This window comes from Miscanthus floridulus, chromosome 13 (assembly GCF_019320115.1).
Source record: "Miscanthus floridulus cultivar M001 chromosome 13, ASM1932011v1, whole genome shotgun sequence".
NCBI classification, from domain to species: domain Eukaryota; kingdom Viridiplantae; phylum Streptophyta; class Magnoliopsida; order Poales; family Poaceae; genus Miscanthus; species Miscanthus floridulus.
The window spans coordinates 74,808,309-74,832,211 of NC_089592.1; the positions used below are offsets into that span (position 1 = coordinate 74,808,309).

At 47.3% G+C, this 23,903-nt stretch overlaps 2 long non-coding RNA genes, 2 other non-coding genes and 4 pseudogenes across 4 annotated transcripts; 5 read left to right on the forward strand and 3 right to left on the reverse strand.

Annotated features, from left to right (window-relative positions):
* The first annotated feature begins 1,381 nt into the window (after positions 1–1,381).
* LOC136502413 (small nucleolar RNA snoR31/Z110/Z27) lies at positions 1,382–1,479 on the forward strand (annotated as a pseudogene).
* Positions 1,480–1,736: 257 nt separating this feature from the next.
* On the forward strand, positions 1,737–1,919 carry LOC136502410 (small nucleolar RNA Z112). Its single transcript, XR_010770555.1, has one exon. It is a non-coding gene; the product is annotated as a small nucleolar RNA Z112 (small nucleolar RNA).
* Positions 1,920–2,015: 96 nt separating this feature from the next.
* On the forward strand, positions 2,016–2,096 carry LOC136502427 (small nucleolar RNA snoR2/U65; annotated as a pseudogene).
* A 1,259-nt stretch (positions 2,097–3,355) lies between these two features.
* On the reverse strand, positions 3,356–7,010 carry LOC136501027 (uncharacterized). The gene is made up of 5 exons (XR_010770153.1): positions 6,612–7,010; positions 6,452–6,502; positions 5,054–5,133; positions 4,475–4,557; positions 3,356–3,830 (listed from the first exon to the last, which is right to left on the reverse strand). It is a non-coding gene; the product is annotated as an uncharacterized lncRNA (long non-coding RNA).
* Positions 7,011–7,373: 363 nt separating this feature from the next.
* LOC136501026 (uncharacterized) lies at positions 7,374–9,987 on the reverse strand. The gene is made up of 5 exons (XR_010770152.1): positions 9,702–9,987; positions 9,385–9,437; positions 8,330–9,303; positions 7,972–8,110; positions 7,374–7,508 (listed from the first exon to the last, which is right to left on the reverse strand). It is a non-coding gene; the product is annotated as an uncharacterized lncRNA (long non-coding RNA).
* Positions 9,988–11,657: 1,670 nt separating this feature from the next.
* On the forward strand, positions 11,658–11,854 carry LOC136502448 (U2 spliceosomal RNA). Its single transcript, XR_010770585.1, has one exon. It is a non-coding gene; the product is annotated as a U2 spliceosomal RNA (small nuclear RNA).
* Positions 11,855–13,141: 1,287 nt separating this feature from the next.
* LOC136500732 (cation/H(+) antiporter 15-like) lies at positions 13,142–16,235 on the reverse strand (annotated as a pseudogene).
* Positions 16,236–20,012: 3,777 nt separating this feature from the next.
* On the forward strand, positions 20,013–22,258 carry LOC136500733 (NEP1-interacting protein 2-like; annotated as a pseudogene).
* Positions 22,259–23,903: the final 1,645 nt, after the last annotated feature.

Sequence of the window (23,903 nt, forward strand, 5' to 3'; positions counted from 1 at the left end):
ACACGTGAGATTTGTGGAGGGAGAGAGACCAGGCAGCTGCTCCTCCGCTCGGCGGCGGTGGCGGCAAGGGGAGCCATCGATTGCCAACCTACTTCTACCACCGTCTCGCTTGCATCTCCGAAATCTGAATCTCCACCAAGGATTGACGAGAGGTATGGTTTACTGCCTTCTGGATTGTATTCCTGCCTTCTCGATGTCTGATGGCCTATTCCTGTGCTTTCCTGCAGATTGCTGGTCCTCTGTTGCCTCAATGATCGGATCCGTGTTCTTGAGTTTGTATTTGTCATCCAGTCCGTTGTGGTATTTGTCTGCGAAAACGCAGCACGAATCAGAAACAATGCGTGTTTCATGTTTCAGTCTTCATTCGTGTTGGTGTGGATATATTTTCAGATGTGATCTATTCGATGCCCGTTTCAGTTCTCTGGTTTTGGGACGGATGGAAATCACATCAAGTCTTGCTAATGTTTACTGCAAATTGAGTTGGTACTGGGTTATGCATTTGCAGGGCACAAAAAATCATAGGCGCATCAAAGCCAAGCCTGACGCCCAGACGTTGCACTTCTCCGGCACAACAAGCTCGGTCAATGTGTCCTGAGGTCGAACTCCAGTGCACACACATCAGACCTTCTTGGTGCTGGTTGCGTTCTTGCCATTACACTGCTGGATGGCGAGACTCCCTAATTTCCAAAGTCTACAACAAATCAAGGTGAGGGCACTCGACATAATAGGCTGAATGCAATGATAACCACGCACATGATCTGCTTGACCAAATGTCTCAATGATCTAAGGCTTATCTCAACGAAGGATTTAGTATTTGCCTCACATCTCAATTATTTTTTTGTTTGGATTTAAATAGCAACATATTTGACTACTAAGAAATGCTGATAGTGCTGTTATCACACTGCTGGAGCTACGTAACTGCAAGAACTCTTAACTTCCATTTGATATTTTTCACTAGGTAGGAGGAATGGATTTTTCATTGAAAATTTGTATTGTTCAAAGGCAACAATGAACTTGCAGATGACGAAGCCAACAGAGGTCGCTATGCAGTCCAAGAACAATGAACTTACTAATGTTGCTAGCTTGCTTGAGAATCTCCAGCAGCTTAGCATGAACAACTCCTCCTCCATAGCCGCTACCCCCTGCCCTTGCCATAGCCCCCTACCTCACAACAGGCGTGTTACAACAATACTTGAGCTTATTGCTGTTTGTTATTTTTTTTTAAAAAAAAATTGTATCCTCATGCATAATCCAACACTTGATCCAAGGCCGGCTTCTGCCGAGTGAGTGATACACAGACATCTCTGCATCTGAATCCTTAACATCCTTAACTGTATCTCTCGGTGTTTGACGTTGTTGATCTGTATCTCTGTCTTTTCTTTGTATCAGATGATGAAACCTCGAAACAATCTTAGGACACCTTCTGACACAGTGCTGGTAGCTCTGTGAGTGAGAAGGCAATTCTTTTCTGATGATAATGCAAGTGCTCTTAATTTTGCCTTTTATTTTTGTTTTTGGGTATCTTTTGGTCTTTAAAATTGTTTGCTCTAGGTAGGTATCTTTACAAACTTATACTGTCATGTGATCTGTGGTATGTCAATCTAGAATTACCGTCAAATTACTTATGCCAAAAATTGTCTGACTTGCTATGGCTTATGTGACTACACGTATTATACATTTCCTGTTTTGGTCATGTACTCATGTTAGTTTAATCTGATTATATAGACATAGTTGTAGTCCCAATGAGGATCTCAAGACCTACCGATAGGAAGTGCTGTTTGACAATGTAAACAGCAGCTGCTTCTTTCTGCTGCAAGTGTCTATCCTTCGACCATAACCTCTAGTCTGATCTGGGATGGAGCCCCATCTGTAGTTGTTTAATTCAACTGTGGTGTGATTTAAATCGGTCCCTGAGGGGTTATAATAACTACCTGTTAATTTATTAACGTATTTTAGTTTATGAACTGTAATGATATGCTACAGACAAAAAAAAACTGCAATGAAATGAAATTTCGGGCCTAATGCCACGCTTCTGTTAGACATGGCATTGACTAGAGATGCTATGATTAGGCCGAAACAAAGTTGTTTCAACATTAGCATGGCACAATTCTAACGTTAGCACGGCGCAAGATCAATATTGTTCTACAATTAACTTTTGACTTAATATGGTTCGTAGCGTTAGCACGAGCACTATACTATAAGAATATAAATATAAATAATGGGATGACCTCTATGGTTCTGCTGTATAGAATTTTCATCTTCCTGTACACAATCAGTTTGTCCACCAACCAATCTTTATATTGATTTATTTGTGTTCAGTCTGTTCAACTTCAGACATTCATAATTTCAGTCTCACTTTAATTTTATGCAGGAACATGTTCAGTTTGACCATAAGATAAATCTTCAGTTCGAACGTGCTCCATTACATAGCTGAACCATTTGTGCTCTCTTGAAGCAGATCCACTTGGGGCCCTTGTGGAGGTACAAAGGAATGGTGCAAAAGAATTTTTCAGCAGCCGTATAATTTTTCAATTACACCATGGGCTGTACAGGGGGTAAATTCATATACTTGTTGGTGATAAAGCTTTCAAAAATGAATTTGCCATCAAGTTAGATTAGCTCAGTGATGATCCTGTTAATTTCCTTGCGAACATGCTTGTTGAACTTATCCAACATGATGATTATTGATCTGGGGATTCAAACGGCCCGACCATACCATGTAAGTTGCTGCCATTGAAAGGAAAACATTTTCAAGGAGATTGAAAAGACTGAACTTGAGATTGATTCATTGGAAGGTGAATTTATATTTGTGAATATATATTTGAAGAAACCAACATTTCTTATCCAAAAAATTGTAGACTTCTAACAGCCTGATCAAAGGAGCCTTGGACGTCAGATTCGACAATCAATTTATTGTAAAACAGTGGTGTTACATGGCAATAGTGGTCTGATTATGTGATTATCTTTAATCCAATGATTATCTATACTATAATTTCATTGTATCAATACTATTCCGTCTACAGGTGCGACACCAAAGCTGCTCGCTCCATGCATCCCCGGGTGCGACACCAAAGCCGCTCGCTCTAATAAAAAAAGAAAAAAAAAGGAAACGCACGATCATAACGCGAGCCCTACCCGTTGATCCCGCCGGCCGCCGCCTCCCGGATCCGCCAGACCGAGCCGACCGTGAGCATCGAGAGCCTCACTACTTCTCCCTTCACAGGCGTGCTCCCTTCTCAGGGCAGACGCTATTGGCCCGGCTAGACCGCGTCCACGAGGCCGGGTTCCCTGTGGCGCCAGTCGCCATCGTTCCGTGCATCCCTGCTAGGCCGTGCGGAGTCGCCATCGTTCCGTGCATCCCAGCTAGGCCGTGCGGACGCAACGCTGCCCCGCCTGGCTGCCTGGCGCCGACATCCTTCCTCTCCTGGCGGCTGCGGAAGCTTCGTGCAGCAACCGAGCAGACTAGCGTGGCCCTTGCCACGGCGGCGCACGCTCCTCCTGCTGCTCGAACTTGCTGCATTACATAGCTGAACCATTTGTGCTCTCTTGAAGCAGATCCACTTGGGGCCCTTGTGGAGGTACAAAGGAGTGGTGCAAAAGAATTTTTCAGCAGCTTTATAATTTTTCAATTACACCATGGGCTGTACAGGGGGTAAATTCATATACTTGTTGGTGATAAAGCTTTCAAAAATGAATTTGCCATCAAGTTAGATCAGCTCGGTGATGATCCTGTTAATTTCCTTGCGAACATGCTTGTTGAACTTATCCAACATGATGATTATTGATCTGAGGATTCAAATGGCCCGACCGGTACATGTAAGTTGCTGCCACTAAAGGAAAACATTTTCAAGGAGATTGAAAAGACTGAACTTAAGATTGATTCATTGGAAGGTGAATTTACATTTGTGAATATATAGTTGAAGAAACCAACATTTCTTATCCAAAAAATTGTAGACATCTGACAGCCTGATCAAAGGAGCCATGGATGTCAGATTCGACAATCAATTTATTGTAAAACAGTGGTGTTACATGGCAATAGTGGTCTGATTATGTGATTATCTTTAATCCAATGATTATCTATACTATAATTTCATTGTATCAATCAAGACTCGATGTTTCTGTTTGTTCACATTAAAACTTGAAATTTTATATTCTAACTGTTCATGCTAAGTGAGAACTCATGTAATATTGATGATTACCTATAAACAGAATGTTGGTCGTTTTTTAATGATACAACACATGTTCAAATTTGAATTATCATGGTATAGTTTTTTCCCGTTGCAACGCACGGGCAATCACCTAGTAAAATAAAAAAAGTGAAACCAACAGCATCAGCATCATCGTATAAAAGAAGATTTGCATGCAAGTTACCATATGGTCCCAACTCCTAACCATGAACCATGCTAAAAAGAAAGAAAGAAAGATACGGTCCCAACATGTAAAGTTGGCAGGTTTCTTGTGTTCTCGTACTGACCTTTGTAACATATGCTCCAGAATAGCTGGCCATCCTGATCCATAGACCATGCTATTCCACTTCCGACTCATGAAAAATAACACCTGAAATGTTGGATAAACGAAGCCCAATTACACAGTTAAGATTTGTTTTCAGTTATGGCCTGAAGACTCTCCAGGCAGAATAGGCCTATTGTTCCTAGGGAGAGACAAGTGGGTTGGCCACTTGGCCTACAAACCCGCATACAGGCTTAATTCAGCAGGTTGCCCGCGACAAGCCGCAAAACTAAGGGCTCGTTTGGCGCAGCTCCTGGAGGAGCCGGTGAAGCCACGATTTCGAGCTTCTCCGGCTCCGCGCTACAGTGCGCTACAGTACCGGAGCCGGAGCCGGAGCCGCCCGGAGCCCCACCAAACGGGCTCTAAGCCTATATGCGAGTTCACGGGCCAACCCACTTGCATCCCTAAGTGTTCCCTTTATTTCTGGAACACACAAAACTCATCTGACTTTGTAGAAGATGCAAGGATGCATAAGGTCCACTACAGTAACACCAAGAACAAAAGGGTCCAGACAAAATAAATGAAGCAAAGTACACATACTCACCTATGAAAGGAACAAACCTGACCACGGCGATGTGATATCTTTTCTTCAGAGAATGGCATGGATATGGATCAGTTGAAAGCCTGAAATACAGCTCAACAGAATGCCAGAATGTGATTAACACCTAGTGGAGTCAGATATGCACATGAGGTAATCTTATTTCAACGTGAAAATATGTTTCTAAGGTTCTCCATACAAAACATAGGTCACAGTATGACAATTTCTAAAATAATTCAACCAAATGAATTCAGACAGCTCTCATAGCTGCAGCCTTGATGTAGTTGTAGAGAGCTATCACTATCAGGAATGGCCCAAAGAAATAACGAAATGGGACACTAGAGATGTCAGGGGACTAATTTGCTGGACCACAATGCACAATGCCGATAAGAAATTGTCGAGCAATTTGTTTCAGCCAACAAGCACCGTCCTAACTGAAATTAATGTTGGCAAAAGGATGTAGCCTATCGACATGTCCAGTCTCCTTCCACAACTAACAAAGGAAGCTACTTCTTAAAACTCAGGACCCTACATGCTTCCCTCATGTCTCTCGGCCAATGTACGGCTCTTGTGCCATCAGCTGAGGAAGGACTCACGAAACATCATACATAATCTTTTTTATGATCTCTCTCCAACTGATTCCTATCATAAATCTGCCCTTATGTTAACAAGCGCTGGGACTAAGATTATTGCCAAGTGCGTACATTCAACGCGGAGCCACTGCTACAATACAGATCCAATCATCCAACTACCAAGTCACCACTATGGCCTCTGCAAGGACCGCGGTGCACCTACATTTGGGCCAGCAACATCAGATACATAACCACACTGCCTTCATTGTAGAGAACATTGAATTAAGTCTTGCTGCTTGCCAACTAGGCACATCAATAACTACTATGCAAAAGCCGTGGACTATTTTACTTTATTTTATTTTATTTTATTTCATTAAAACATGACATATTTGTTGTCACCCCTACATATTTATTTATTCAACAAAATAATGACTATTGAAGGGCGGGCCTGGTGCAAGCGGTAGAGTCTTACCGCCTGTGACCGGAAGGTCCCGGGTTCGAGTCGCGGTCTCCTCGCATTGCACAGGCGAGGGTAAGGCTTGCCACTGACACCCTTCCCCAAACCCCGCACAGAGCAGGAGCTCTCTGCACTGGGTACGCCCTTTAACAAAATAATGACTATTGACTATCAAGGGTTCCCAAAATTATACGTAGACCTGTATTCTTAAACTGGTCATCTAGAAGCAAATAAGCAAAAGATACACTCTGGTCTAAGTGTCTAACCATTTTATCTTGTTTCCGTTGCATTGAACACACTGGAAAAGGGACAAGATGGAATTCTGCAAATGCAAAATAATCTGCAAATAAAATCACAAGGGGCAGAGGAATGTACATCTTTAATATTTAATCCTCATCGAACAACATAGGATTGGGTGAACTGAACCTGTATAACAGGGGTGAGTAAGTCAGTAGTCATGTTTATATCTCAGAAAAAAAAGGCAAAATGGAAAAACTGGACCTTTTCGTGAAAAACTGGAACTAAGAATTTGTACCATCGAGTCAAAATTAGGCCCACTCCAGTAGGCTGAAGCGATCGCATACCAAGCCAGTAAAGATGGCTCCACCATGTGCAAAACTATGGTCCAGTGCATTGAATTACCCAACCATAGATAGGAACATCTCACCAGGGAAGCTCATGGGCTTGTCCCTTGCCAGCTTGCCATTTGTGATAGCTGAGACCCTGAGATCAAGATGCAAACCCTCCCATGTTCTACCACATATGTGCCTGTATAAATACATGATCACTGAAACAAACCATCACCACACACAAATCGAACTGATTCTGATCATTTCATTGCAAAGACAGGAGTCTGTTTCCTTGATAGAAAGGCAAGTAGCCACCATGATCAGCTCCAAGAAACTAGCTCAACTGTCCAAGAAGTAGCAGGGAATGGGTGTGGTTGCACGAAGAAGGGTCACAACAGTGGACAAGGATCCATCTTGCAGCAGCGTAGTTGCAGGGAAGGGCAACTGCGTTGTCTACTCTTCTGATGGGAAGCGGTTTGAGATCCCCCTCACTTACCTCCACACAAGAGTCTTTGCAGAGCTCCTCAAGCTGTCACAGGAAGAGTTTGGGTACACGAGTGATGAGAGGATCACACTTCCTTGTGATACAGCCGTCATGGAGTATGTGATGTGTTTGCTGAGGAGAGAAGCCCCCGAAGATGTCGAGAAGGCACTCAGTTCCATAGTGATACCTTGCCACCATCAAAGCAGAATGGTGCAACCATCCAGTGGATTTAACCACCAATTTGCTCTGTCTACCTCCTGAAGATGAAGACACCAGGGCTTTCAGCTTGTTTTCTCTCCTTTTATTTTCTCCCATTCCATCTTTTTTGCCCAGCTGTACCATGGAGCACGGTTTTTGTGTAACGTTTTTCCATGATATGCTGTGGTTGTACAAATGGAATGTAAAAATAATTACATCGTGATTAGAAAAGGAGGAATCAAGCTTGCATTGAATAAATACTGACTCCAGTTAACCAAAGATCTAGCGGAAGTCCTTTTTCTTGACTCAATTTATTCAAATCAACCAGACTCATCCTACCCAAAAATGCGTTCACTGTAACAAAACTTTCTTGACTCTAGTTATTTGAACCAAGCAGCACCATTCTAAGTCCTAACCAAATTTATATTTGCTGTAATAAATGTAAATCAGAGTTAACTAGTAGCAAGTGTCGTTTTTCTTGACTCAAGTTACTACATCCTAATGGATACAACAATACATAGTATTGGACTAGGACTATACCAATGGCTTAGTTGCCTTATTGCACAATTACAAAGAGTGAAATCCAATGCAACATTGTATAAATGAACATTTGTGTGCAAGTTACAACTGTATGTGTTCATTACCTGTGCATACAATTCCAACATGTAAGTTGGTAGGTTTCCTGTGTTCTTGTACTGACCATTCTAACATATGATCCAGAGAAGCTAGCCATCTTGATCCCTTGATAATACTATTCCACTTGAGATTTACTGAAAAAAACTCCTGAAATGTTGGAGAAAAGAATTATACATTAAAATATGTTATAAAGTATCATCTGAAAACTCTAAAAAATAATATAGTTTTTTTCACATCACAAAAAAGGCATAGATGAGTTGAGAGCTGGAGTGGAGTTACATATGCACGTGAGATAAGCTTATTTCAACACAAAAATATTGTCATAACTCATAAGGTATATCATACAACACTGGTCAAAGTACATACGATTTAGAAAAGAAATGGCCAAAATGGTATTCAGATAACTGCAGTCTTCTTGAAGAGACCTACAAGGAATGGCAGGAAGAAACAAAGAAATGAGGGCATGTGAGATGCTGTTGACTAACTGGACACAACGTACAATGGAGATAAGAGATTGTCGAGCAAGTTAGTTGAACCACCCAGCACCGTCCTAACTGAATTAATGTTGCCAAAAGCATGTAGCCTATTGACATCTCCAGTTCTCCTTACACAACTAACAAAGGAGGCTACTTCTTGAAACTCAGGACCCTACATGTTTCCCTCATGTCTCTTGACTATTGTATAGCTCTCTCATCATCAGCTGAGGAAGGGCTCATGAAGCATCCTAGATAACCTTTTCAGTGGCCAGTCCTCAAAATGATTCTTTTTATAAATATGCCCTTATGTTCACAAGAGCTGGGACCGAGATGATTGCTGATTAGCTGAATGCTTATATGAACGTGGAGCCACTAGAACAGAATACCGGTTCAATTATCCAACTACCAAGTCCCTACTATGGTCCCTGCAAGGACCGCAGCGCACCAAAATTTGACCCAGAAATATTGGATTCATAATTGCATTGCCTTCATTGTAGCAAACACTGCATTAACAGATCTATGGCCTTGCAGCTTGCCAACTAGACACATCAATAACTACTGCAGCAAATGCCATGAACCATTTTATTTTATTGAAACCACATGGACCTTTTTCCTGTCACCTATGCATATTACCCAAAGCCATTATAGTATCCTTATACCTCACCCACAGGCCATCAGTTTTAAACTGGTCATCTAGGCAGAAAATTAGCAAAAGATATGCTCTGGTCTAAGCAGGAGCTTTAAGAAAGAAGTTTATATAGATAAATGCTGGCCGGTAAAATTCTACATAGATGTAAACAAATTCAAGAGAATGTTTTTGCTGATTTGCAAGCTTGTTATCTTGTTTCCATCATGTTGCGATTGCTGGAAAAGAGGGGAGAAAATCAGCAAAGGCAGCATGAAATAGTTTCTGCAAATAAAATCATAAATGGAAGAGAAATTTACCTCATTTGACAATGGAATCCTCATTAAACAACACAGGATAGGGTGAATTGAACCTATATAACAAGGGAACATAAGTTGTTATCACATTTAATATCTCAGAAAAAGCAAACTGGAAAAACTGGACCCAGCATTTTGTAGAGTTTGTTATGAACAGCTCTTGTATTGAATAATAGTCCCATGGGGGCAATATATAGGAGTACATGAGTGCGTATAGAAAAGGACTTTACTAATTTTAATGTATACATAAAACACTCTATAATCCTAACACCATTAAGTCAAAATCAGGTCCACCCTGGTAGGCAGAAACAATCACATACCAAGCCAGTAAAGATGGCTCCACCATGAGAAACAATGGTCCTGTGCTGCTGTGCATGGAATCTCCAACAATTGATATGAACATCTCACCAAGGAAGCTCATGGGCTTGTCCCTTGCCAGCTTGGCATTTGTGGTAGCTGAGACCAAGATGCAAACCCTCACAAATCCTACCACATATGTGCCCTATAAATACACGATCACTGACACAAACCATCACCACACACAAATCAGATCATTTCTCATCATTTCATCTCAAAGACAGGGGTTCATTTCCTTGTTAGGCAAAGGCAGGTAGCAACATGATCAGCTCCAAGAAGCTAGCTCAGTTGTCCAAGAAGATGCAGGGAATGGGTGCAGTTGGGAGAAGAAGGGTCACAGCAGTGAGAAAGGAAATCAACCCATCTTGCAGCAGCATAGTTGCAGGAAAGGGCAACTGCATCAGTCTACTCTTCTGATGGGAAGCGGTTTGAGATCCCCCTTTCTTACCTCCACACGGCAGTCTTTGTAGAGCTCCTGAAGCTGTCACAGGAAGAGTTTGGGTTCACAAGTGATGGGAGGATCACACTGCCTTGCGATACAGCAGTGATGGAGTATGTGATGTGTTTGCTAGGGAGAGAAGCCTCTAAAGATGTTGAGAAGGCGCTCCTGAGTTCCATAGTGATGCCTTGCCACCACACAAGCAGGATGGTGCAACCACCCAGTGGAGTGAACCAGCACTTTGCTGTGTGCAGCTCCTGAAGATGAAGACATCCATGGCTTGGAGCTTGTTTCCTCTCTTTTTTCCCTTCCATCTTTTTTTCCCAAAGTACCTTGGAGCACGGTTTTTGTGCGATGTTTTTCCAATGGTACACTGAGGATGTACAGATGGAAGCATGTAAAGACAATCACACTGTGATTAGAAAAGAAGGAATCAAGATCACCATTGAGACAATAAAGTAGTGTTGATGTAGAACCTACCAAAGAAGATACTATGATGTTTGCACTCTAAAGTCAGAGCTGGCAAATGGTCTAGTACTCTAGCGAATAGCAGCTTTCCTTTTTCATTAGCCCTCTACATGTAATGGCAACAGTAAATAAAAGGGTCTATTTAAATGGGTTACTACAGCGCGCAGAGTTCTAATCTGTAATGAAGAAATTTTGTTCAGATTCAGCTCCAGCACACGAAAACGCTAACTGTCACAGACTGGCTGATTCAGTTTGGTGCTAGATAGTCCCAATTCCTAACACACGAAATTAGTTCATACCATAACACACTGCGCTAACTGCTGAATGTTCAGAAAGTAAACCTGAATCAGAAATAACTGATGGAGGATACCTAATTTGACTTTATCTTACTAAATCTCGGTTTCTAAACAACTACGCCCATGTGTGCAGATATCAGCTCATCATCCTAGAAGAGACAATGCGGAGACTCTTAGCCAAGGAAATGTGAGAATAGTACCACTCAAAGCCTACAATGAAGGAAGGAGGGAGGGAGAGAGGGAGGGAAGGGCGCCCTCGCACCGGTATGCACAGTCGCAAAGACTCTTCGCCCTCCCCTACCCGCAGACGCCAATCACCGGGCGCCGACGCCGACGCAGACGCCGCGTACCGTACGCCTCTTCCAATTCCAACGGTGCTTCAGGTCCGGGAATCTAGGCTCTGTTCGCTCGAGGCCTGCGAGCCAGAACCGGTCTACTTTTCCAGCCATGAAAGGATATTTTTCTTTCACAATACGAATCAATTACGACAGCAATAAGTTCTACCTAACTTGAGCTGAAACGGAAATCGAAAATAACGGGTGGGCCTTCCCGGACTCCTCGGTTAATAGGACAGTCATATTAGGCGGTCCAATAAGTCAGGGTACTTCTCTGTATCACAGATTACAAACGCCTCACTTAGTACCACATCATGGATGAACAACATCTGTAACAGTAGAAGTGGAAATAAAAGCAAGGAAAGCGCATCAGCACAATTCATACCTTTCTCGTCCTTTTGGCTAAGATCAAGTGCAGTATCTGTTCTTATCAGTTTAATATCTGATATGTGAGACACTGTCTCACAGTGATATATTAAATTTATTTTTTCTAGGGAAAAACCTATCATGGTAGCTTGCTACTGGGGCTTCAAGTGTCGCTCTAGCGCTGCACTATTGCTTGAGCTGGCACACCCCTACCAAAGCAATATTAAATTTTTGATTGTGTGTCCAGTTTGATCTAGTTGTATAATCGATTGCAACTAACTTGGTTGATGCTTGTCAGGTTCAGTATTTAGGGAGCAGGGCAGATGGATCTTTCTACTTTCGGGTTGTTCAGAATATGCTTGGATATCTATGATGTGCTGTCAGTGTATATATATGTGACACGACAATTAATTTTCAGCTCAAATCCACAATACAAAAGCCCAGTTATGTAGGATGTCCACTGCTCTCAAACTGACCAGAAAGGGCATCCAGAAAAATCTAAAGTTTTCACAAACTGAAACTGCTCTGCTGCTGCTGGTGGATCTGGAAGATATATACGAGTATATAGCTAACGTGAAGGAAAGTTTTCAAATTGAATCAACTACATGTTTAATGTTCAATGTTTAATGATGTGATACAATAGTGTAAGATTTGGAGCATATATGACATGTAAGAATAAATACCTGATGAAGATTTGGAGTTGAGGTGAAGGGGTATTCAATTGTGCAAGTGCAACAGGAACACGTCGGAAATAGGATGCCTGAGGTCTTGGTGCGGTACACGGGAATTTTTTTTCTTCTCTTCCTACGTTTTCCCTGTAAAATTAAACTGATTCCTGTGAAATTTCTGCATTCCAAACAACCCTTACTGTCTTGATCCTCTTGACTGTGTAGATGGTATAGCAACAAGAGTGCAAGTAATTTCAGTACAAAATTCAGTGGACGACGACAGGAGCAGAACTAGAACTCGCGTGATGTTGTGCTGCGTGCCATTGCGTGCGTCTCTGCTCTAGTAGGCCGACTTGGGCCTTATATGTGGGCCAAAAGTATGGGAACTTGATAGCGTCTCCAGCTGAAAGTGAACTAGCAGTTCAACAACTAGACAATCAACTGCCAATTCCAGTTTCGTGGATGCTTTTGATGCAGATGTTTTTTTTTTAATTCAACACCGACTGATTGATATTTGATACTTGTCAGCTTCAGTGTTTAGGGAGCAGGCTAGTACATGTACAATTCGAATTCGTGGCGCTACTGTTTCCAAAATCTGCTTCAGAGAGTTCAGGTGGGGATCATTCTGCTTGTATAATTCATTTCTGTTTGTCAGGGTTGTAGACAATTCCATATGTATTTACACATTTTCAGAATACGATTGGTGAAATATATGCTGTGCTATCAGAGTTCTGAGTTCAGAATATGATTTGGATATTTATGATGTGTTACCAATAATTGTCAGATCAGCCGTTCAGCTTCAAGCCCTCAAGTAACTGTGTTCTAATACAAATGTCCACAATACAAGAAATTCCAATTCTGTAGGATATCCACTACGAAACTGACCAGAAAGGGCATCCGAAGAAAATCCGTTTTTCCTACTCCAGAAATCTAAGTATACACAAGCTGTTCTGCAGCTGTCCTGTGAAATCTGACTTCATTGGCATGGCGGCGAGATCGGCACCGTGTGCTGCTGCATGACGAGCACGGAGCCCATCTCCAGCGACTCGTTGGACGCCAGGATCTCTCCCACGGGCCCTATCTCGCTGCCGCCCTCCGCCCACCGCTCCAGCCCGGCCATCAGCTCCACCGGCTGCCGCCCGCCCCGCCCCAGCACCACCAGCGAGAACATCCCGGCCATCCCTTCCAGCGTCTCCACCACGTCCGCTGGGTTTTCCACCACCTTCTCCACGTACATGGCCAGCTTCCCGCGACGCGTAGTTCTCGTAGAACCGCCACAGGAACCGCTCGTCCACGTCGCCCTCCTGGAACGGCACGTCCAGCTCGTCACCGCCGGCCTCCGCCGGCGCGCGGGAGGTGGAGGACGTGACGGTGTCGTACGTGCTGCGCTTCACGAACCGGAACACCGTCAGCCCGATGGCCGGGTGCTCCACGAGCCGGCACGCGAACGACACCGCCTCGCGGTCGTCGGGCCCGCCCAGGAACACGGCCGCGATCACGTGCGTCACCGTCCGGTCGCTGCACGGGTGCACCAGTGTCCTCCCGGTCTCCGGGGCGATGCCGATGGGCGTCTGGAAGCTGGTGCCGCTGCACCGGTACGGGCGGTCCACGAGGAGCCCCACGGTGCAGGGCGCCCGCTCCAGCACGTCGTGGTTCAGCTTCCACCGCTCCTCGAGGCGGCACGCCATCTTGCCGTCGAACCGCTGCTCCTTGTAGCAGGGGAGGAGCAGCAGGACCGGCGTGCGCTTCCTCCGCGCCGCGGCACGCGACGGCCGCGTCCCGAGACGCGCCGAGGCTCACCACGTCGATCTGGCGGAAGAAGATGCCCGTCGTCTTGGAGAACACGTCGACCACCATGTTCATCTGCGTCACGGGATCGGGGCCGCCTTTCCCCTCGGCGGCTTCGTCGCCCCGCACCTGCTGGTGGTACGGCGTCCGGGCGGATCGGTCGCGGGGGGCCTCGAAGAAATGGAGGACTGGGACGGCCGGCTGCTCCTGGGGCGTGATCACCAGGAGCTCCACCAGGCTTAGGACGCCGGGCGCGGCGTGCGCGCTGTGGGCGCAGACGAGCATGCGGCAGCTCCTGCTCTGCGCCCAACGATTCCATGGCCTGGTGCCTGGTCCTGTACTCCTCCTTTTCCCTGCGCAGAACCGCGGCGGCGGCTGGCCCGGCGATGACGGTGCTGATCAGGTTGCCGATGATCATCGCGTACAGCGCCTGCTCCGCCCACACCTGCATCGCCCGATCGACCACCACGATTAGATAGATAACCGTGCTAGCTCGCCTGGTATACGGATATGGAGCATGATTATACTAGGACAGTACTAGCTACCAACCCCTTCCGATTTGGCGAACTTCATGTTCATGGTGTCAACGTGTCCCTTGACGTTGAGCAGGACGCTGTAGCGGAGCGCGTCGGAGATTGGGATGTTGAGGTACGTGGAGGCGGACGCGGCGCCGATGGCCTTGGCCACCAGGCCGAGCAGCGTCAGGAGCAGGCCGGGCACGATGATGGCGCCGGACATGGAGTTGTAGTCGAGCCTCATCCCGATGGTGGCGAAGTAGAAGGGCAGGACAAAGCCGTTGACGGGGGGCCACAAGCGCGTCGGCGACGGACCGTGCGGCGGGGCCTTCCCTCGGGAACGCCATCCCCAGCGCGAGGCTCGTCGGCATCCCGTCGAACCCCAGCAGCTGCTGGATGTTGCTGATGAACCAGATGCCGAAGAGTATGGCCACCAGGTGGCGGGTCCTGACGTGGTGCTGCCCGACGTTGCGCTGGTTGATGCGCGTCACGAGGGGGCGCACCTGCCACACGGCGACGCCTGCCACGGCGAGCGCCAGGAAGCCCTTCTTGATCTGGGGCGAGGATGTGGTACAGGTCCTGGCTCTTCTCCTTGGCCAGCGCCGTGGACGACAGGACGGCGTCGCCGACGACGCAGATGAGGTTCGTGATGATAGCCGCGGCGACGAGGAGCCGCCCGTTCTCCGTCACCGTGAGGTTGAGCTCAGCCGGCGACCCGCGCGACGGTGATGGACGAGGTGTTGGTGATCGCGAGCATGAGGGTGGCGGCGAGAAGCTCGGGCGTCTTCACAGGGGAGTGCATCATGCTGCCGTACATCCCGGTGGACACGATGGCGGCCACGAGCAGGCTAGCGGCCACGGTCGCGTAGGCCAGGGCGACGCACCGGTGCGTGGCGTTCCGCAGCGCGGCGAGGTCCAGGTCGAGGCCGACGAGGAACATGTACACGACGCGCGCCGCGCAGATGTAGCCGCCGTACATGTCCTCGACGTCGTCCACGTCCACGTGCAGGATGGCGTTGCGCAGGCCCATGCCGCCCACGGCAACGCCGGCCTGAAATTGTTAAAGCAGATCCGCCATGCACAGCAGTTTCAGATCGAGCGTCCTGGAAGGTAGCCGCGGATCGAGATTGGGGAGACACGCGCGTACGTACGAGGATCTGAGAGACTGCGCTCGGCTGGTTGTAGCGTCGGAGGAAGAGGTGGATGAACTTGGCGAGGAAGATGACGGCGAGCGCTTGGATGATAACGAGGAACAGCATGTCAAGGGCGACGCCGGGGACGCGCGTGGTCACCAAGGGGTCGATCTGCGGGCAAATGTTGAAAGATCTAGCCATTGTGCAGCCCCGGCAGTCGGCCGCCGCCGCCGAGGGCCCCGATCGAGTGCTAGATAGCTCAGCTTGCTCCGGAACGGAACTTCTCCGCCAGTAGGTACGGCGATCGGCAAGCAGGCTCGTCTCCTCAGGCAGGCAGTCGTGTAAACGGATTCAACTCCGGGCGTACTGCGGCGAGCGAGCATGCAGCGGTCTTGCATGCGGTAGCTTGGTTCTGGGCATTTTCCGTCCATATTGGAGGGACGGCCATGACTTTCGTGGCCGTGGCCCGGAAGACGCTCTGAAATAGCCGAATAGGCAACCACCGGCGCTTGCTTGCTTGCGTGTCACCTGAATTGAACGGTATCGAGAATGTCTATATCACACACTCTTTTTTTTTTCACCTAGCACACGAATTTTGTAAAACATCACATAATACATAATAGAACATTACACAATACATAATAGAACATCAGAGCATCTATTTGGTAGTCGGGTATTATTCGTGTGTTTTTTTGGCCAACTAGCACCCGAATTCGTAGAACATCACTTGTGCACCATGCGAACATCGCGAAAAACATCATAGAACATTACTGACCGAGTATCATAGAACATCACATGTATACTATACGAACATCACAGGTATACTATAGGAACATCAAAAAATTCGTGTGTGAGATGGGTGTAAAACACATGGGTGTTGTTTAGCATTCTTGTTTTGAATGCTTTGATTCTTTTTTTTTTGAGGATGCAACACTTTGATTTGGGCACCTTAATTATCATTTTTGTGTATTTTTGTTTGATGGGCTTTTATTTAGGAAGGATTTTGTTTTTTCTCTATTATTATTAGTTAACTTATAAGGTTACACGGACATATGCACCTCCATGTCCGGAGTTGGCGTCGCCTACAAGGGCTTCTCCAGCTCATATAAATAGATACTCCATTTGTTTCAAATTATAAGTTAACTTAGATTTTTTAGGTACATAATTTTATTATAAATCACGATTACGCTTTGTCTAAATGCATAGTTTTACTATGTAACTAAAAAACTAGAATAACTTATAATTTATAACGGACGGAGTAGTAAAAAAGATTACTCCTCTAATGGTTTGTCTCTAGCATATTGCTTAAACTATGTGGGTCACATATATACGATTTTTAACGGTCCAACATCTCTTGCGCATGAATAAAGCACGGATCCAACTTCTCACAATACATTCTCTATCTGAACTGGCTTTTGAAGAAGAGAGTGGCGGAACAAGAAGTTTTAATTAGAGGGCGGCTAAACATGGTCGAAACCCCGCGAACTAGCTAGCCGGATGGTGGTGCCAAGGACATGTCGCACATGTTAATCGTGAAGCCGTTAGTCAGGGCATGGTGGATCACTTGTGTGTCAAGGAGGTCCAGCAACAGGTTAGTGATCTTTGGAGAGTGTGGCCTAGACTGAGTGCATGTCCGTACTATTTATTGCATTGCGTTAGGGGGGGGGGCATGGCCCCTGCTAGCCACCCTCGGTTCCGCCACTGAGAATAGATAGCACATCTTCCACCTTCCCTCATTATTTATGGAGACACCCTCACTCCTAAGAGGTGATTCTCCATTGAAAATAGGGAACAACTCCGTATGTCAATTTATAGGTGACGTGGAAGTGAGAGAAATCTAAAAAAACAATATGCTAGCGACCAACACCTCACTAGTCTAATTGCGTGGGCCCTGACACTGGCCCACACGCGAGCTACCACCCCGATCACTTTTCTCATCTCATGCTTGCATTTGTCGAACACCCACTTTTGATTTCCCCTCCACTTTATGTCACCAGGAGCGAATCGAAGAGGACGGTAGCCAATGATTTGGGGTAGGACCACGATGCGGGGAAGAGATGGAGGTGGGCGGTATCACATCACCTTCTCATGAAGAAGAAGAGTGCGACTAGGATGAGACACCAATTCTAGTGTCATGGGCTCGTGGCTACTAGACATGAGCTTGAAGCCAAAGGACATCAATGAGGACAAGGTGGCTAGGGAGGAGAAGGGCTAGGTAGCAACGTGAATGGCTATGGAAGAGGAGGCAGTGATGAGATGTTAGAGAGGGGAAGAATGATGCGGTGATGACATATTGGTGATGTGGCAGAGGTTGTGGCGACATTAGGCAGTGTCTCAGGAGTTGAGGAAGATAAGGCCAATAAGTTTGGGAGGTGATTTTCTATAATATTAATAAGTTTGTTTTTGCAAAAAAATATTTGTCTAAATCAAAATTTGTAAAACTATACTACTACCGTCGATTGAAGTGATGGCAAATACATGCCGCTAATTAAGCTAGCGAAATTTTGGTTACCACCCATTTGAATTGGTGGAATTTCTTTTTTGTACAGGCTCATCTTAAAAAATAATAACTTTTAAATATGAACTCAAATGAAAATAAAATTATATGAAAAATATAGAGAAAAAAGAGACCTACAACATAGTTTTTCCTTTGTTTGGATACCTAACAAAATTGCTACAATGTTCAGATCTGTATTTGTTGATTTGAGCATTAAATTGACTATTTAGGTTTTAAGATGCCTTTAAACGAAAATATTGTAAACTACAAATTATGTCTCTCTCTGCTCAAGTGTACTCATCCCATACACATCCAATGGCAGCGGCGATGGGAAAAAATGGTATGACTAACAGATGAAATGGTTGGGCTGGCAGCTCAGCTAGAAGGGCCAAAGACTTTTGGCCCATTTGGTAGCTTTGCGGTTGCAGGCCAGGCAGATGGAAGTGGTCAGTTGGAGGATCTATCTCAGCCAAGCATCCAAATTCCAATTCACCTAAGATACGTAAGGGTCTGATTGGTTGCTCGCATTGCGGTAGCCAGCATAAGAGTCTAGTATTAGATATCTAATCCAGCATAGTCTTATGCTTCAAAGCAGTGTTTGGTTGTCTTGCGTTTCAATTTTGCACAGCATAAAACACTGTTTGGTTGCCCGCATTAGACGTTGGAATGCATAATCGCCTGTGTTTAGTTGATTGCATAACATGTATATGGGCATCCATTCTTATGATATCAGTAACGTTACCCTTTGACCATTTCACGACCGTACCGTCTCCTAGCTCTTCCTCTCGCAGTCTCTCGCTCACCGAATCTCTCTGACTCTACATGAGAGCCTCCAATTCACGAATCATCCCTGTGTTCTCCTACGCTACATCAGAGAGCCTTGGACCGACTCGAGCTAGCTACTAGACTACTAGTGCTTGACTAACCTAGCCAAGCCACTTTCGTTCGCTTCTTCACCTGCAATCAAGGCAGTAGTTAAAAAGACTGCCTTTTCTTCTTCTTCCCCCTGTCTGAAGGAGGTTTGGTTTCGGTTATTCAGATCAGTAGTAGTAATAGGAGTATTAGCAGAGCAACGATGGTTGGTCTGGTCGTGAGTCTCACGACTTCATCCTCTGCTGAGCTGCTGAGCTGCGCCTGTTCCATGGACTACCTTGGACCACCCTCCTCGACATCTTCAAGGCTACTCTTCCTCGGTGGCCTGTGTGTGTGCTGGGGGCGTGCTGCTTCACGTGCTTCCGTGCGGCAGGGGCTGCGACGGCGTGCTCCTCGGCGGCCCGTGCGGTGACGACGACGTCGTGGTGGCAGCGTGCTCCTCCACGTGCTCCCATGCGGCGGGGGCGGCGACGGCTTGCTCCCAGGCGGCGGGGCGGCGACGGCGTGCTCCCATGCGGCGGCGGCATGCTCTTCAGCAGCCCGTGCGCGAAGGCGGCGTGCGGGTCAGTCGCTGGCACGAGCTAAGAGAAGGTGCGTGGGGGCACTGCACAGCGGGTGCAGGCGCTTGCACAGCGGCTGCAAGGAATGGAACGTGGCCTGCAGAGCGGGTGCTGGGGCTACTTGCATAGCTGGATACGCCAATTTTGAACGTATAACGGGATGCAATTCCAGGTTGCTTTGAGGAGAGTGCTATGCTGCATAAAGTCTTGTACAGGTAATCAAAGAAAGCCAATTTGTATTATGGGAGCCAGTTTAAGGTGCTTGGATCGGGAAACAAAGCCTCAAAACGAGAGCTGCTGGAGTCTCAAAAAAGTCATTAGTCATCGCGGTCATTTTCACAAGTAGAGGAGAGCAAGTCAGATGTCGGTCCCAAAGGTTTTTAATTCCCGTAGAAACTTGTTGGTCCAAAAAAAAAAAAAAGCGCCAGCCAAGCCGCCGTTGAAAGAAACGCCTGGCCGCCTGCAGGCTGCAGTGAGCAGTCCACGGAAATTGACCGGCCGGCGAGCTCCGTGTCCATCCACTGTTCCTCTACCGCGCCCGCGCATGCAGATGCAGCAGATGCGATGCTTCGGAACTCCCTTTCAACGCGCGACCGATCGATCCGCTCGTCCGGGGAGCCCGCCACGAGTGAGGCGAGGTGACGGACGAGACCGAGCGCAAGGGCAGGCAGGGCAGCGGGACGGATCGCGCCGCGTCGCGTCGCATCGTCATCGTCGTGGTTGGTGGTGGTGTGCGGGAAGAGGGAAGCTTAGCCGTTAAGAGAGCGAGCGAAACAAGGAAACCAAGCGCGGCACGCGCGGCGAGGAGCCTTCGCCAACCACCTGGGGGCCGGGGCCGCCGTCGCCGTCAGCCGCGTGCCGGACGGATGGTTTGCATTTATGTGCCCGGCACAGCGCAGGTGAGAAGCCTGGCGGTGCATGCTGTTCAGCTGTTGCCTGGTTGCTGCTGCCTCCCGCCCGGACGCTTTTGCGTGCGTGCGTGGGCGCGTTCCACCGACAGCGAGGCTCTCCACGTCAGACGCACCTGCGAAAGCAGCCGCGGGCGCACGGCTGACCTGGCGAGCCGAGCGCAGCCGTGGGCGACGCGACGCGAGCCAATGGTCACCACGTCCACAGTCGCCGGGGGGCACCAAAGTCTCCAGCAAGAACAACGCGTCCACCAGAACAACCTATAAATTTCCAAACGCGGCGCGTCACAAAAAGTCCGTCCGCAAAGTCGTCCTCGTCTGCTGCTGTGTCATCTGCTCTGCTACGACTAAGCCGGAGCTCCCACCGTCAGGTCTTCTTCCCCTTTCGTGTCCTCTGCCTGCGCGCGCACCGACAAACGAGCGAGCAATCGTCATGGACATGGAAGCGGCCTCGTTCTTCGGCGCCGCCAGCGCGTCGTTCTCTCCCGCGCCGTCGTCGTCCAGGTCGCGCGGCGGCAGGGGCATCTCCCGCGTGCCGGCGCGCGTCGCCGGAGCGGTGGTCCGCAGCCTGCTCACCTTCGTCTTCGCGTCAGGTCGGTGGATAGATTTTCGACTTGCCTCTGTTTCGTTTGATCGATCGGTTCGGTTCGATTCATGTGCTCACTGCGTCTCCTTCCTCCGTCGTCGCGTGTTACCGCTACTGATTCTTCTGTTGCCTTGTTGGTTTGTTGCAGTGGGCATGGTTCTCGGGGCCGTCACGGGCGCGCTGATCGGGCTCGCCACGGAGAGTGGCCTGGTGCGCGGCGCCGGCATCGGGGCCATCTCCGGCGCCGTCGTGTCCATGGAGGTCGTCGACTCCTCCGTCGCCATCTGGCGCTCCGACGAGTCCGGGATCTGGAGCGTCCTATACGTGGTAAGTAACTGCACTGATGACCACCTAGCGCAATAAGCACCCGAATAATCAATCAGTTTCGCCATTTCATATCCAATCCAATCTCTTAGTAAACAATTTGTGCTAAATGTTTCAGCTTGATGTCCTCTGGAGCCTACTGACTGGCCGCCTGGTACGCGAGAAGGTGGACCCCGCCGTGCAGAGCGCCGTCGACAGCCAGGTAAGCACAAACGATCTTCTCACAGTCCAGTATCATCATGTCGATCGACAAGGCTCTCAGGTCTCCAGCCCAAGCTAACGTGTTCTCGATCGGCCGCGCAGATGAACGCCGAGGACTCGGGGGACGACATGGCGTCGCCGACACTGGCGGACATGTTCGAGACGGGCGGCGCCACCGCCGCCGCCGCCAAGGGCATGCCGGCCCGCCGCCATCGCGGCGCTCCCCGTCGCGGCCTTCACCGAGTGCACCGTCGCGGACGCCTCCGGGGAGCCCATCGGCTGCTCCGTCTGCCTTCAGGACTTCGAGGCCGGCGAGACGGCGCGGAGCCTGCCGGAGTGCGGGCACACGTTCCACCTGCCGTGCATCGACGTCTGGCTGCTCCGGCACGCGTCGTGCCCGCTGTGTCGCCGCGCGGTCTAGGCCGCTGCGGGCGCGCGCGTTTCGTCAGGGTGTCTTTCGGCGACCGTGCGCCTGCACATCACACGTGTCCCGGACCAGGAGCAGAGTGTACTAGCCTAGTAGCAGGACACCTTGGTTGTTCTTTTCTTGCATACCTTGATTTTTTCTGTTTTTTTCTTCTTCTTCGTGTTGGGCACGCGTGTACAGATACAGTACGTGGCTCACACTGTCACACACACGATGTGGATGTAAATATTTATTTATAGAGGTGAATGTTGTAAATAATGTAATAGTTGTAGAATTGAGATTTTGTATGATCACTAGTGTATAACACGACTACATACTGTGCTCTACCGGCTGGTGACAGAAGCATGTGTTGTTTGCACACCCACACCACACGGTGCTCCAAGACGCAAAATTTAGTGGTCAGTTCGGCTGGGCTGAAACGATCGTATACTATCGTGGATTATTACTGCTGGCTGGTTTAGTGTGAGAGAAGAATACTGTTCTGGCTGGAAATTTACGACCAAGCGAACAGGACGGGTAGCTCCATCCGTGAAAAATGTTGATGTTCATTGTTGTGGACAGCCAAACTAATCGCGGTTAGTTACGTCCGGTTGCCGGAAGATGGCACAATTGCACCAATATCTTCTAGTACTACTCCATTGAAAAAGTATACTATCTAACTTTCAATATCGTGGAACTGCATTTGAAGAAGAATTAGTCATATTATTTGTTACACTTCAATTTTTTTGGATCCTGAGACGTGATTGGGAAACACAACAATATTTTTCTGAAGTTCTAAAAATTTTGCCAACCTTTGATAACGAGCTTGGAAACAAAATTGATTTTCGTTTAGGAAACAAATTCTCAAGTCAAATGAAAGAATCATAGGTTTATAAATTTGTTTGGTGCATCATGACACATTTAAAATGTCTGTATGTATGCTTAGAAAATAATTTCATGTTTTTGTTTTGTGTTAGGAACCTTTTTGTTTGTTTGTTTTTCTCAAGTTTTAGAAAATACAAAGGTTCTTCTATTTTTTTTAGTTTCCCGATGCAAACTTTGTCTCTGGCTCGAGATCATTTGCTTCCTGGACTCCGTCCATTTCGTTTACCTTTTCCCTGAGGGATTCCTTTCCCTGAAGGAGCGGGCCGCGCTTCCCTTCAGTTTGGGTTGGCCAACAAATAGTCAGATGCCAGCCCACAAGCAAACTCTCTCTTGTTTCTCTGGACGTCTGGGACCATGTGGCAGTCCTTGCATCTTTTCTCTCTTGTCTCTTCGCATCCCAGCACACGCACCGAATCCATCCCTCTTACTTTGGAGAGAGGTAGCTGAGTAAGATGCTAAGTTCCATATACATCACAATCATTTATTGGAAAAAGTGAGAAACATTGATACAATATGTTAAACCTAAGTTAAACTATGGAAGCTGCGCCTGCCGAAGAGAGACGCCAATCTTGCTGATTCCTGGGCTGGTGCTTTTGCAAGTGTAATGTAATTTAATATCTGAGTGTGTTTGCCAAAAGGTGCGAAACAATGCAATCAACAAACCCTTTGCCTAAGGGCACTGATCAAGCAATAATATATTCAGGTGGGGATCCTCCTCCCCCCGCCCCACTTGACCTTCAAAAAAAAAAAATGTTAAACCTTACTCATCAATATTAAAATCCATATTCGCGGAAGAATTGACGTCGAGAGCCATCTTCCCTCCTGGTCCAATGTTGCTTCGACACATGGCCACATTCCAATTACCCTTTGTGCGTCGAGTACCCGCTGGCAGTGGTGGGTCTAGAAAAATAAGTCAA